Here is a 14,781-nt window from a genome sequence, read left to right on the forward strand (position 1 = left end):
ATTATCTTTCAGTGCTGCCTCTCTCTTCATATTGAATGATGCAACTGGTTTTTCATGCCTTTGCTTAACTCATCACATATTATAAAAGCCTACTGTTTCACTTTATTAGTTTCATCTACAAGGACTTGTATGTGTGGGTATGTATGTGTATGTATATGTATGTGTGTATACGTATATATATATATATATATATATATGCACAACTGAATGTCACTCGGTTTCTTTGCTATGTGAGCACCACATATACATATATTTCATCTTCTATAAAGCTGCATATTACCTGTTATACCTACTGCAACGAGAATTAGTATACCCTTTTGGGCATACCACCAGGGTTAATATTTGGTTTTACGTTTTGTTGTATGTTTTGTTCTTAGTTGTTAATATATAAAAAAAAAAAATTAAGAGGCACAGGTTTAGTATAAAATGGGACTCGACTAGTCCTTTATGTACCTCTCAATGTTCAGATCTCTTTTATACAGTCTCAATCCTTTGTATTCAGATTTGCATAGTCCATATATACCTTTAAGCAATATTCCACCTTCTTCTGTAACGCTCAATGGCAACTATACCACAAATGTTAATATACGGATGTTTAGTATGTAGCATTTCTTTAATGTCTTATAACTATGCCTTGTAAATGCTGATATATATCTCCTTGTACCTGTGTTTCTTTAATAAAAAAAAGAATTAAAAAAAAGAAAAAAAGAAAATAGTCTGGTAAAACCTTTAAATTTAAAAAATATTCTCCATCTAGAGGCCAAAAATCTTCCACCCTATGTTAAAAGATTAGATTTCTTCAAAGATACAGTTGTGGCATGGCATAGGTTATGTAGACATCTAGGAATTAAGTTTTATGCATCACAATTATTGACCATTGAAGGGAACTACAAATTTAAACAGGGCATGTCTTCCAGAACTTTTGCAACATGGCGAGAGAAGGGAGTATCTAAAATTATACAGCTAGTAAAAAGAAATCGGGATACATTGAAGGTTGAAGAGTTTGAGGTTATCAAAAACAAATATTCTTTGACAAATAAACACTTTTTTTCCCTAAATTAGACACTATTGCTTGAAAATAATTTGGCTACAAGGGGATAACTGGGAACTTACACCATTAATACCAGTGATTAATCTCATTAAAAATACTAAATACTCTCACTCATATAATATAGTTAACAATATAAATCAAACAATATATTGAGGCAGGGGTTGCAAAATGGAGAGAAATGTTCTTTACAAATCTTCAAGAGCAGACAGTACTGAAAAGTGTGGAAAGGGTAGAAGAGGCATCATTAGCCATTCCGATGCGAGAACAACACACTAAGATATTCTGGATGGCATACATTACACCAGAGAGGATAGCTAAATGGGGTGGTGTCGGGGAAGGAACATACTGTACAAAATGTAGACAAAATAGTACAAATCCGATACATAGCTTTTGGCTATGTCCTAAAATACAAAGATTCTGGGGCAGGATACATTTTTGGATAAATAAGATTTATGGGATGGACTCAACTCACTTTACAAGCAGAGCAGATTTTTTTTTCCATTATAAGCAGGGCCTATGAATACCAAAAAACTCCCCTCGCCCATCGGGCGAGTAAATCACAAAACTTACCAGCCCGCAAGAAACTTTAGTCGCCCTGCATATCTGCATGTAATGTGTATATATCTTATGTAAAAAGGCAATATAAATAGTGTTATTGTAATCTCACATGCATTGCAGACAGAGGTCCCAATTTGAATGCTTTGCAAGCTGCTTACTATTTGGGACTTGAACATTAATAAAAAGGCTTTAACTTTAGAAAATATTTTTCTATCACCAGGTAGAAAAAAACAGGGATATTATCTTTGAAAAACTGTATGTACAGTCTTGACTTATTTTCCCCTAAGGGAAAAAAAAAATATATAACTGAGCTTCTTTTTTTTTTTTTTTTACTTCATCATATGTGGGGTTACGATTGACTAAGTATATTTAATTCTGCCCCCCTTCAACCTATAGCGCTTTGAGTGGTACTGCATGTAGCTGGACAGTGACATAACGAACATGTTAAAAATACTTTTTCCCCCCTTTCTGCCCGGCTGCCTTTCAACTACTAGCGCGACTGTCAGTGCCGCGCTAGCAGATTTGACTGGGTGCATGGAGATGGTATGTTCTCTACAAATTAGTAAAGTCAGTTTTTGGAGCATCAATAGCGTCCAGGAAAATAGTGCACTGCTCTATATTGTTATGGTAGGCAGCTTGCTCGTGTACATTGTGCTGAAGTACTGCAGAGGACCCTGGAGTACTTCAGCATAATGTACATTAGCAAGCTGCCTACCATAACTATATTGTCACTTTAACCCATACTTCGTTCATACACACACAGAGAAGAAACACTCACCGCTCTAGCAGGATGTCTTCCCGCGCATATAACATTAGGGGTGGGAAGTAGCAACTGACATGGAAGAGACCAAGAGCCATGGATATAAGGGGAGGTCTTTGAAAGCATTTAACAGAAAGAACCTCCCATTTCTTCCCTCCATTCTCGTGTGTGCGCATATGTGGAATGCAATTTGACATTTTTTTTTATTGCTTCTTATATCCCACTTAAAATGTCAGGTCGCCGTTCGGGCTGATAACTTAAAAATTTTACTTGCCCGCAAGAATTTTTACTCGCCATTGGCGACCGGACCGTTCTATTCATATGCCCTGATAAGAAAGAACACCTACAAAGCAGAAAATTTATAACGATGGTAATTTTATTAGGAAGCAATCATTTTAAAAGGGTGGAAGAATGATAACCCCACATCTTTTGTGGCCTTAAAGGAAAGTATTCATAAACAGTTCTTTATAGAGCTACAAGATACCCTGCTTTATATTGAAATTAACATTATAAGTTTTTTTGACAAATGGGAGAAGTGGGTAAAAGTTCTAGATTTGGAGGAACAGAAACAAATCATTAAAAAATTTGAGCCCACAGTTTATATAGAAAACTGCAGATTGAGGGGAGAATGGCTTTTCGACTAGGATGATAGAGCCCGGAGGATGAGGAGCGGGGGGAGGGGGTAGATCGTTCTTCCATTCTTTTTTGTTTATGGCCTCACTCTTATCTACCATCAGTTGTGGGGAAAGTACAGGTATTTTTGTGCTATAGTATATTGTATAAAGAAATACTATAAATCTTACATACTATTTGTTGAAATTTGAGGGAAATGTAATTATCTTCTTCTGTGGTTAGAAAGATAAAAATGGGAATTAGGGGGAAGGAAGGATGGGAGAGGGGAAAGTAGCCAATTCTATGTTGTAAATTGGGAAATTTGTTTTGTTTTTCTCTTGGTTTGATGGCTTGTTCATATTTTTGTGACTGCTTTTTGTGAAATATTGATTTCTTAAATTTTTGTTTTTGATATGGATTTTCAATAAATCTCCCTTTTTTCCAAAAATAATAATAAAAAAAAAAAAAAAATTTCCACAACAACAAACCTTGAGTAGAAAGCTATACAGTATAGGAGACTAGTATCAATATTCTCTAGCAGTGAATAACAATGCTCTGACCATTATGTGTCATTGTTACACATGTATAAAACTGCCCATAAGTGACATAATAAAGACACTTATAGTCCACTCCTCCGTACCAGGGAAGGTATTTGCAATCCAGTAAATATATGTGCATATTAAAAATTAAAGCAAATAAATAATGATATTCCAGCATGTCCTTTCTTTCTCTGTCAAGTGGCAGTATATATATATATATATATTATTATTATTTTTTTACTTTTAACCCTTATCTTTAAAGTGTACCAAGTGAGGGTGTTTTTAGTGAAGGGCAGCAATATATGAAAAAAAACAGAAGCTGTTTAACAGGAGAACATGCTGAAATGTTATGCTTTCTACACTATGTTTTTCTACTTAACAGGGAGTATTAAAGACATTGTGTCTAGCTTTGCAGTAGTGACTTAAATTTAATTTTATATCAGTGTGCAGTTTAAAAAGGGATTTATACCATATTTTTATGTTTTGGGAAGCCATTTAATAAGTTAATTGTCAAGCACTTCATTTTTCCCCAGTTATTTACTTTTAATGTTTAAAATTTTAATAAGCATGTTTAGTTTATACCAGATTTGTGTAGACATTGTGTTGATTTTTCAAAACTTTAAATGTACAGAATATCGGCCCCCGTTATCAGCCTGAAAGGCGGTCAATAATCGGTATCGGCTCTGAAAAAAACTATATCAGTCTATCCCTACAATGAAGCGACCTTTCGGATATTCAATCCTTAATCATGCCTGATCAGTGACAGGAAATGCTGTAATTTATACACCTGCAATCAGAATATCTACCAATCATAGACATATCTTTTGCTTCCTCTAGTGTACAGGTGCAGAATTAAACATGATTTATACAAGTATTAAAAACCTCCTAATAATTGGTAATCCATTTATTTTTTTCTAATCTTAATCAAAGATTCTACACTAATAGAACACTTACACAAATCTAAATATAATACATTACAAATAAAAACTGATCATATACATACAGAACTGCAATTAGGATTACAAAAACACAGAACAAAATGCCTCTTTTCTCTTAAGTAGAATCTCCCTATTGCCTCCCCTACGTGGATGGGCTACTGTATCAATGATTTGGAACCGAAGCCGACTAATATTGTGGCCAAATTTCAAAAAACATGCAGAGACCGGGGCTTCTTTATTCTTGCACCTTACGTTCATTGATCCTGTCCCTGACCTTACGGGTGGTCTCCCCAATGTAGATCATCCCATTTGATCAAATATATTTCATACATTGTATTGCAAGCAAAGAAGCCCCTAATGTCAAATATCTTGCCTGTAAGTGGATGTATGAAATACATTGGTCAATTCTTCAGTCATTGAACTTGACACAAAAACATTTCAAGGAGCACTCAGCAGCTGTATAAAACGTAGCGTTTATTTTCATCAATGGGTAAAAAACATTCAATGTAGATTGTAGGCAACAAAGTTGGGCTGTTGATAGGGTTTCCCCCAGAACCTGCTGAGGCATTTCTGCCTGCTGGCCATAATCATATCTTAGAGTCATTTGCCATGTTCGGCCATTTAACCATATAAAAACACCTCTATTGGTTAAAACTTAACTAGGGGGCAGTTCCTATTTACAGCTCTAATAGATTATCTCCTCAATCTTAAAGGAACAGTCTACAATAGAATTGTTATTATTTTAAAAAATCCCTTTAATAGCCATTCCCCAGTTTTGCATAACCAACACAGTTATATTAATATACTTTTTACCTCTGTGATTACCTTGTATCTAAGAACCTTCTTCCAGCCCCCTGATCACATGACTGTGACTGTTTATTATCTATTGTCTTAAATTTAGCATTGTTTTGTGCTAGATCTTAAATAACCCCCTGTGCCTGAACACACTTATCTATATGGCCCACGTGTACTTTCAGTCTCTTTGTGTTGAAGAGAAATTTAAAAAGCATGTGATAAGAGGCAGCCGGTGTGTAAAAGAGGGAAGAGAGGGCCAACACAAGAAGGCTAAGGTAAATGTGGTAAAAGACTAGAATTTATTTGTGATCATAAATTTAAAACAAATTTAAAATCAGTCGCAATGTCTAACAGACGTATAAAACTTCAGTAATATATTAAAATACAATAAATAGAATATATTAGTCACAATAAAATAATCATAAAATAAAAATGAGAATACATCCGAAAAATATGTGAAAGGTATCCAGAAAAATAGGTGAACAAATGTTTGAGTAATATTAATAGTCTTAAGAAAAGCCTATGAGAGGCCGAAACGCATCGACATACCACTGGTAAGCCTATTTTCAATACCCCAATAAGGTGTATAAAACGTTATTGCACTATTGTATTTTTTGTTTTTCACAGGTTTAAGGAATTCTCTTTTGGATTTTTTACCATTAGGATACACCAAAAGTCCAGTTTCACTACCTCCCAAAGCACATACTCTTTTTTGTTTTTTTCTATTGGGATACCCTCCAATTAATTTGGGGATCAACACGCACATTTTCACTCAAACAATTTTTCACCTATTTTTATGGATACCTTTCACATATTTTTTCGGATGTATTCTTATTTTTAATTTTATTTTATAATTTTTAAATCCCACCAAAGTTTTTATATCACAGTTTTCATTGGAATATTTTATTGCCAGTACCCAAGATGGTGGCAAATAGGTAGGTGGGGAGGGTTAGAGAGCTGTATGGGGGGGGGGGGGGATCAGGAAGGTTGGGGCTAAGGCAGGGGTCCATCACAGCTGAATATTTTTTGAAAAAAATAAAAATAAAAAACACCTTTTATTTTAGTACTGGCAGACTTTCTGCCAGTACTTAAGATGGCGGGGACAATTGTGGGGTGGGGGAGGGAAGAGAGCTGTTTGGGAGGGATCAGGGGGTGGGATGTGTCAGGTGGGAGGCTGATCTCTACACTAAAGCTAAAATTAACCCTGCAAGCTCTCTACAAGCTACCTAATTAACTCCTTCACTGCTGGGCATAATACAAGTGTGGTGCGCAGCAGCATTTAGCGGCCTCCTAATTGCCAAAAAGCAACTAGTATTTCTGAACAAAGGAGATCCCAGAGAAGCATTTACAACCATGTGTGCCATAATTGCACAAGCTGTTTGTAAATAATTTCAGTGAGAAACCTAAAGTTTGTGAAAAAAATAAGTAAAAAAAAATGTATTTGATCGCTTTTGGCGGTGAAATGGTGGCATCAAATTTACCAAAATGGGCCTAGATCAATACTTTGGGTTGTCTACTACACTACAGCTAAAATTAACCCTACAAGCTCCCTAATTAACCCCTTCACTGCTGGGCATAATACACGTGTGGTGCGCAGTGGCATTTAGCAGCCTTCTATTTACCAAAAAGCAACGCCAAAGCCATATATGTCTGCTATTTCTGAACAAAGGGGATCCCAGAGAAGCATTTACAACCATTTGCGCCATAATTGCACAAACTGTTTATAAATAATTTCAGTGAGAAACCTAAAGTTTGTGACAAAATTTGTGAAAAAGTGAACGATTTTTTTTTTTTTTTTTTTTTTTTATTTGCTCGCATTTGGCAGTGAAATGGTGGCATGAAATATACCAAAATGGGCATAAATCAATACTTTGGGTTGTCTTCTAAAAAAAAATATATACATGTCAAGGGATATTCAGAGATTCCGGACAGATATCAGTGTTCCAATGTAACTAGCGCTAATTTTGAAAAAAAAAATGGTTTGGAAATAGCAAAGTGCTACTTGTATTTATGGCCCTATAACTTGCAAAAAAAGCAAAGAACATGTAAACATTGGGTATTTCTAAACTCAGGACAAAATTTAGAAACTATTTAGCATGGGTGTATTTTGGTGGTCGTAGATGTTTAACAGATTTTGGGGGTCAAAGTTAGAAAAAGTGCGTTTTTTTCCATTTTTTCCTCATTTTATAATTTTTTTATAGTAAATTATAAGATATGATGAAAATAATGGTATCTTTAGAAAGTCCATTTAGTGGTGAGAAAAACTGTATATAATATGTGTGGGTACAGTAAACGAGTAAGAGGAAAATTACAGCTAAACACAAACACCGCAGAAATGTAAAAATAGCCCTGGTCCTTAAGGGTAAGAACATTGAAAAATGGTCCGGTCCTTAAGGGGTTAATAGATGTTCACAAATTGTGAAGTTTATATGGCTACATACTTATAAAGCTACAATTTAATCTGTGTTCTTACACTAATGCTTAAAGGGACACTGAACCCACATTTTTTCTTTCGTGATTCAGACAGATCATGAAATTTTAAGCAACTTTCTAATTTACTCCTATTATCAAATTTTCTTCATTCTCTTGGTATCTTTATTTGAAATGCAAGAATGTAAGATAGATGCCGGCCCATTTTTGGTGAACAACCTGGGTTGTCCTTGCTGATTGGTGGATAAATTAATCCACCAATCAAAACATGCTATCCAGAGTACTGAACCAAAAAAAAGCATAGATGCCTTTTTAAAATAAAGATAGCAAGAGAACAAAAATTGATAATTGGAGTAAATTAGAAAGTGGCTTAAAATTGCTGCTCTATCTGAATCACGAAAGAAAGAATTTGAGTTTAGTGTCCCTTTAAAAATGTACTTCATATCCTAAATATCCTCCATATTGGGGAAACACGGTCTTATTGACTGGTTTAAACGGTGTATCCAAAAGACCTTGCGTTTCCCTAATAGGGCATCCTTGTCACCTCCTCTACTTTTACAGGTTACTGTTTCCAAAATTGTCCATTTTAGTGTATTACTTTCTTTGTTCTGTTTTATTTAAAGTGTTGCACCATTGGAGTTGTTAGTTTGCCCCGCTTGATGTTTGATAAATGTTCCCTTATTCTATGCCTGACCTCCCTCGTAGTGAGGCCTACATAATGTAAATCTAGCGTATGTATTTCTACAATAATGACATCTATGGTGAGAGAAGTGCTCGCCTGTGGCTAAGCTAAAGAAACCTTCACCTGTTTTCAGGTGTTCACACTGTCAGGATATCTGTGAGTGTTATTAAATAATTATATATATATATATATATATATATATATATATATATATATATATATATATATATATATATATATTATATATATATCTATATCTACACATATATATATTGAAATATATATCATATATAATACTATTTGTATCAGTTATTACTGTAACATAATTCTCTCTATCAAATGGTCTGAGTTTGTAACAACCCCCTTTCTTGTTGTCAAAGACGCATTGCAAACCTTTGTCCCATATCAAAGGATTTGCTTTCAAAGTAATCAGCATATAACACTCAAGTTTGAACCCAAAAATATAGAGCTTCCTGCCCAAGATGGGTAATAAAGTTACAGACCCCCTGTAGACAGCAGTCGCTTAGTCTGAAGTGATCTTTGAAGCTAGCTGAATCTCAGAGGATGTAGCATTAATCTCGGTGTTAAATTGTCCCATACTGAGTTCAAATACACAAAGTTCAGATGTCACATCTCCATAGAATAGAAATTTCTTACAACATGTGTTCTTTGAAAGCATATAAGAATTTAAATCTTGGTTTTAAAAGGAGAAGTTAGAATTTTGTATAAAATGAAATTGTGTAATTTTCAAATATTTAATATGTGCCTCAAACAGTCCAAATAATATGTATAAATAGATATGAGATTGCTTTTGGTAAATATATTATAGTGGATAAGTATCTATGGTAAATTTAAAATGTCCAATTTATTTCAAAATAAATAATATTCTTTTGTTTTCCCGGCATCTGATATACAGACTAGACTCCAGATGGGGCTAAAATATGAACACCTATATAATGTGTGCACTGAGTACTGAAAGAGCTATTCACATATGCAATATTTATATTAATATAGGATAATAATCAAATGTAAATTTAGCTAAATGAAATTACATCAGGCTACCACTCACATGGTATGTATATGATATTAAGATGGAAATTATAAACCAAAATATTAACTGGATCCATGTTGAAGGTATTATAATCCTTTTAAATCCTTTCATAGAAAATTTGATTTTTAAATGCATCTGTTAAAATACTATAAGAAATACCTCATGTTTAGTATGAAAATACTCAGATTAAATAGTACTATATGGTCCCATATATGCTGAACATATAATTTATTAATATCAGGAAATAGTAAATATATTAAAGATACGTTTGGATATAATATTGTGCCAACAAAGCTGTTTTTTCCTGCTCATGTTGCCCTCTGTGGTTTATGCAAGAATTGCAACCAAGGGAGACTGTGGTATCAAATAACCATGCATTCCCAGTAGGCCAATAAAGGGACAAGCTTTGATAAGGGTGTATCCGAATATTCACCAATGATTACAAACTAGAGGCGGGCTTAGCACTTGATAAAAGCTCATGCAAGAGGAAAGAAATAGGTCTTGGCTGGAATTTTGACCGACTGACAACTGTTGCCTTTGGAACAGACAGTCTTTATAAAGCAAAACTGGGCCTAACTTTTCTTTACATAACTGCAATACCTCTTATTTATGAGGTGAACGGATTTATATGAAAAAGCTGAAAATTCCCATACTGGCTTATGTGGTAATGTATATGGTTATAAATTAATATTTTAAACCAAATACGTTCATTGTTGCTACAGTTTAATTGAAGCTGGTGATTTAAAGGGATATTTGGTATTTTACATTTATATTCATAGTCCTGTGTAGTTTAGAACTGGTCACATTAATGCTAAATAATTTTATTTGCTAGAAAATAATTTGTACTTTTATATTTATAAGTCAGTTTTATTATTGTGAAGTCTCTTAGAACTGCACATAAATTGGTTATTGTGGATAAATCTCTAGTTGCTGTAAATTAAGCGCTGTAAGTTTAAAATCCATATTTGACATTGAATTAGAGTTATTGGCTAATTATAAGTTGTTCTAGTAGAATTAATTTGGGGTATTTTAATGTGATTCATTGTGAGTAAGGTTCATTTTAGAGATATATTTTGGTTTGCTTTGTAAAGAACATTGTAACAGAATAAGCGTGAATAATTGGTTCATAATCTAGTTTCTGCATAAATATAATTCAAGATGTCTATAAAAGGTAACTAATCGAGAATTAAGGAATAAATATTGTTATTTACAAAAAAAATATAAAATAGAGGTGCATCTGTATCTATCTAATGCACTGCCTGAAGTGCTAGCAGTCCCAAAAATAAACATGAAATTAAATTATAAAGAAAGGACAAAAACCTCAATAAGTATCTGTCAAAGGACAAAAAGCTGCACTAAAGGTATAACTGCGCTTTATTACTACAACAAATGTAGTCAGCTTAAAACAAGTGGGACGTCATGCCTGTGTAACCGATGACGACGTAACTGCTACGTCAGAAGCAAGCTGTGTGTAATCACGCTGCATTCGAGAAGCAGGGGGTTTGAACCAGTATCGCAAGTGAAGACGCCGACCAACCTACGCTGAATGGCTTCAGGATAAATAAGGTACCAAGAGTCCTGTGACAGACCCCTCTGTCAGTACTGGAAGGGTTAACTTTGTTCAGTTTTGAGAAACTATTTTCTGAAGACAGGTTTCCTGGCATCAGCTATTGTTTACTGTAATTAAGTTTCGGTGATAAGCGTTCACCTTGTTTAATCACCTCCAGAGTTCAGACTGCCAGGTGCCAAGAAGGACTCCATTGTTTCTTGTGTTTAAGCGTTTATTAGGTTAAGTAATGTAATTCTATTGTATCCTGTAAAAGGGTGTCTTTCCCTCTATCTAATGTACTATACTCTTCCAATCCCCCATCTGGTCTCCTAGGGAGTGTCAACCAGGTGAGAGACCTGCATAAATACCGGGCATATAGCCCTCAATAAAACACATTCTTCCATTTTACCCTCAAGATGGAGCTTGGTCTCGTGTTTGGGGGGAATTAACTGGGTTCGTGTGTTGCTGATCCCGTATTCAGGGCATCTTTCATCTGGTATTAACCCTTGATATCCGGGTTATACCATAACAAGTCCCCTTCGAACAGCGGAAGAAGCAGCGTTTTGGAGGAAAGGTTAGGTACGGCTAGGCTGTTCTCCCACTACAAATGTAAACGTTATCCCTACATCATTAGTGTTCAGGATTTCTACAAAATCTTTCGCCTCCATAGGGTTTCCCCCCCAGATCACTAGCAGATCATCAATGTATCTGCGATAATACCTTATGTGATCTCTGAGGGGTTATTTCCTCCATAGATGAGGGACAGCTCTCACCAACCCATGAATAAGTTGGCGTAGGTGGGGGCAAACCCTATGTTGGCGAATGATTTTGTAGAAATCCTGAACACTAATGATGTAGGGATCAAGTTTACATTTGTAGTGGGAGAACAGCAAATAAATTATCTTGATGTAACCCTACGGGGGAATCTAGAGGAAAAAAAGGTGTAGATATGGAGGTGTATAGGAAACCCATTTCGGGGAATACCCTCCTTCACGCTCAAAGTGGACACCCTAAGAAAGTCTTGAAATCAGTTCTTAAGGGACAATTCATAAGATTAAAAAGGACAAAGCAAGAAAGATATGTTAAGCATGCTGAGGATTTGAGTAATAGATTTCTTGCCAGGGGTTACAACAAAAAGGATATAGATAGCATCAAGTTGGAAGTGGATAAGAGAAGTAGAGAGGAATATTTAATAAAGGGTAACATCAACAGAAAGAAAAGGAACAACAGTTTTGAGGTGGTTACGTTCATAACCCAGTTTAGTAACCAATATAATCAAATATGCGACATTGTAAGAAAGCATTTCATATGTTTAACGCTGACGATGGTTTGTTAGATACGGTTTCGAAAGGGTGCAGATACGCCTTCAGAAAGGGCAATTCAATAGGAAATTTGGTTGCCCCTACACAACTGAGAACGGATAAAAGAAGCAATAGTTCTTGGATAAAACATAAGGGAGTCTAAGTGTAGTTATCCATATTACAAGGCGTGTGAACACCTAAAAACGGGTGAAGGTTTCTTTAGCTCAGCCACAGGCGAGCACTTATCTCACCATAGATGTCTTTATTGTAGAAATACATACGCTATTTGCTCACATGTGAGAGCTGTGATTTACATTATGTAGGCCTCACTATGAGGGAGGTCAGACATAGAATAAGGGAACATTTATCAAACATCAAGCAGGGCAAACTAACAACTCCATTGATGCAACACTAAATAAAATAGAACAAAGAAAGTAATACACTAAAATAGACACTTTTGGAAACAGTAACCTGCAAAAGTAGAGGAGGTGACAAGGATGCCCTATTAGGGAAACGTGAGGTCTTTTGGATACACCGTTTAAAAACCAGTGTCCCATTAGGGATGAATTCTGAGTATGATGTAATTAATTTTTGGCAATAAGACCATGTTTCCCCAATATGGAAAGCAACAGAGCAGGAGCGAGTTGCACTGAGTGTAATGGCGCGGTCGGGCTGGGCTGTGACTAGACAGCTGGCCAGATGCGCTGAGTGTAAAAAACAGACCCGCTCAGTAGAGCACAGAGAGCGGGTCTGGAAAACACTCTGTTTTATTACAATTCACCGGCAATATTAGGTTCTATAAATCTAGCACTAATATAATGTTATATAATTCTGCACTATGTGCAGAAATATATAACATTATTTTCTATGTTTACTGCCTCTTTAAGTCTCCCTTTAAGAATTGAATATCCAAAAAGTCGCTTGTTTGTATGTATGTTGGTGACCAGTTTGTGTAATAAAGGTTTTTTAACCTAAAAAAGTGCTGCTGCCTATTGTTTTTTTGCATTAGAGGACTTTGCAGCGTCCTGGATACAGTGTGCACTCACACAGGAAGGTGCTGTACTGAACCTAAAATGGGCTGGCTCCTAAACTATGCATTCCTGCTTTTTAAATAAAGATAGCAAGAAAACAAAGAAAAAATGATAAGAGTAAATTAGAAAGTCTATTATCCCTGTATACCCCTCCTGCCCCCTCTATTCTCCCCCATATCCCCCTCTCTACTCTCTCTCGTATCTCCCCTGCAGCCCCAATCTATTCCCCCCCATATCCCCCCTGCAGCCCCTCTCTATTCTCTCCCGTATCCCCCCCATACAGCCCCTCTCTATTCTCCCCCGTATCCCCCCCATACAGCCCCTCTCTAGTCTCACCCGTATCCCCCATACAGCCCCTCTCTAGTCTCACCCGTATCCCCCCATACAGCCCCTCTCTAGTCTCACCCGTATCCCCCCATACAGCCCCTCTCTAGTCTCACCCATATCCCCCCATACAGCCCCTCTCTAGTCTCACCCGTATCCCCCCTGCAGATGCTCTCTATTCTCCCCCGTATTCCCCCTTGCAACCACTCTCTATTCTCCCCCGTATCCCCCCCCTACAGCACCTCTCTATGCTCCCCCGTATCCCCCCATACAGCCCCTCTGTATTCTCCCTCGTACCCCCCCTGCAGCCCCTCTCTATTCTCCCCCGTACCACCCCTGCAGCACCTCTCTATTCTCCCCCGTATCCCCCCATACAGCCCCTCTCTATTTTCCCTCGTACCCCCCCTGCAGCCCCTCTCTATTCTCCACCGTATCCCCCCTTGCAGCCCCTCTCTATTCTCCCCCGTAACCCCCCCTGCAGCATCTCTCTATTCTCCCCAGCACCTCCCCCTGCAGCACCTCTCTATTCTCCCCCATATTCCCCCATACAGCCCCTCTCTATTCTCCCTCGTACCCCGCCCTGCAGTCCCTCTCTATTCTCCCCCGTATCCCCCCTTGCAGCCCCTCTCTATTCTCTTCCGTATCCCCCCCGCAGCATCTCTCTATTCACACCCGGATCTCCCCCTGCAGCACCTCTCTATTCTCCCCCGTATCCCCCCATACAGCCCCTCTCTATTCTCCCCCGTATCCCCCCATACAGCCCCTCTCTATTCTCCCCCGTATCCCCCCCATACAGCCACTCTCTATTCTCCCCCGTATCCCCCCATACAGCCCCTCTCTATTCTCCCCCGTATCCCCCCTGCAGCATCTCTCTATTCTCCCCCGTATCCCCCCTGCAGCATCTCTCTATTCTCACCCGTATCCCCCCCTTCAGCATCTCTCTATTCTCACCCGTATCCCCCCCTGCAGCATCTCTCTATTCTCCCCCGTACCTCCCGCCGGCGGCACATCTCTATTCTCCCCCGTAACCCCCCATACAGCCCCTCTCTATTCTCCCTTGTACCGCCCCTGCAGCCCCTCTCTATTCTCCCCCGTACCCCCCCTGCAGCACCTCTCTATTCTCCCCCGTATCCCCCCATACAGCCCCTCTCTATTCTCCC

At 37.4% G+C, this 14,781-nt stretch overlaps 2 protein-coding genes across 2 annotated transcripts in view; one reads left to right on the forward strand and one right to left on the reverse strand.

Annotated features, from left to right (window-relative positions):
• LOC128640333 (tyrosine-protein phosphatase non-receptor type 6) overlaps nt 1-14,781 on the forward strand; it is a 411,611-nt gene that overhangs the window by 300,432 nt on the left and 96,398 nt on the right. The gene's annotated exons all lie outside the window — the stretch shown is intronic.
• LOC128640332 (ribosomal RNA small subunit methyltransferase NEP1-like) overlaps nt 1-14,781 on the reverse strand; it is a 96,078-nt gene that overhangs the window by 80,257 nt on the left and 1,040 nt on the right. The gene's annotated exons all lie outside the window — the stretch shown is intronic.

The sequence above is a fragment of the Bombina bombina genome, chromosome 9 (assembly GCF_027579735.1).
Source record: "Bombina bombina isolate aBomBom1 chromosome 9, aBomBom1.pri, whole genome shotgun sequence".
Classification (NCBI taxonomy): domain Eukaryota; kingdom Metazoa; phylum Chordata; class Amphibia; order Anura; family Bombinatoridae; genus Bombina; species Bombina bombina.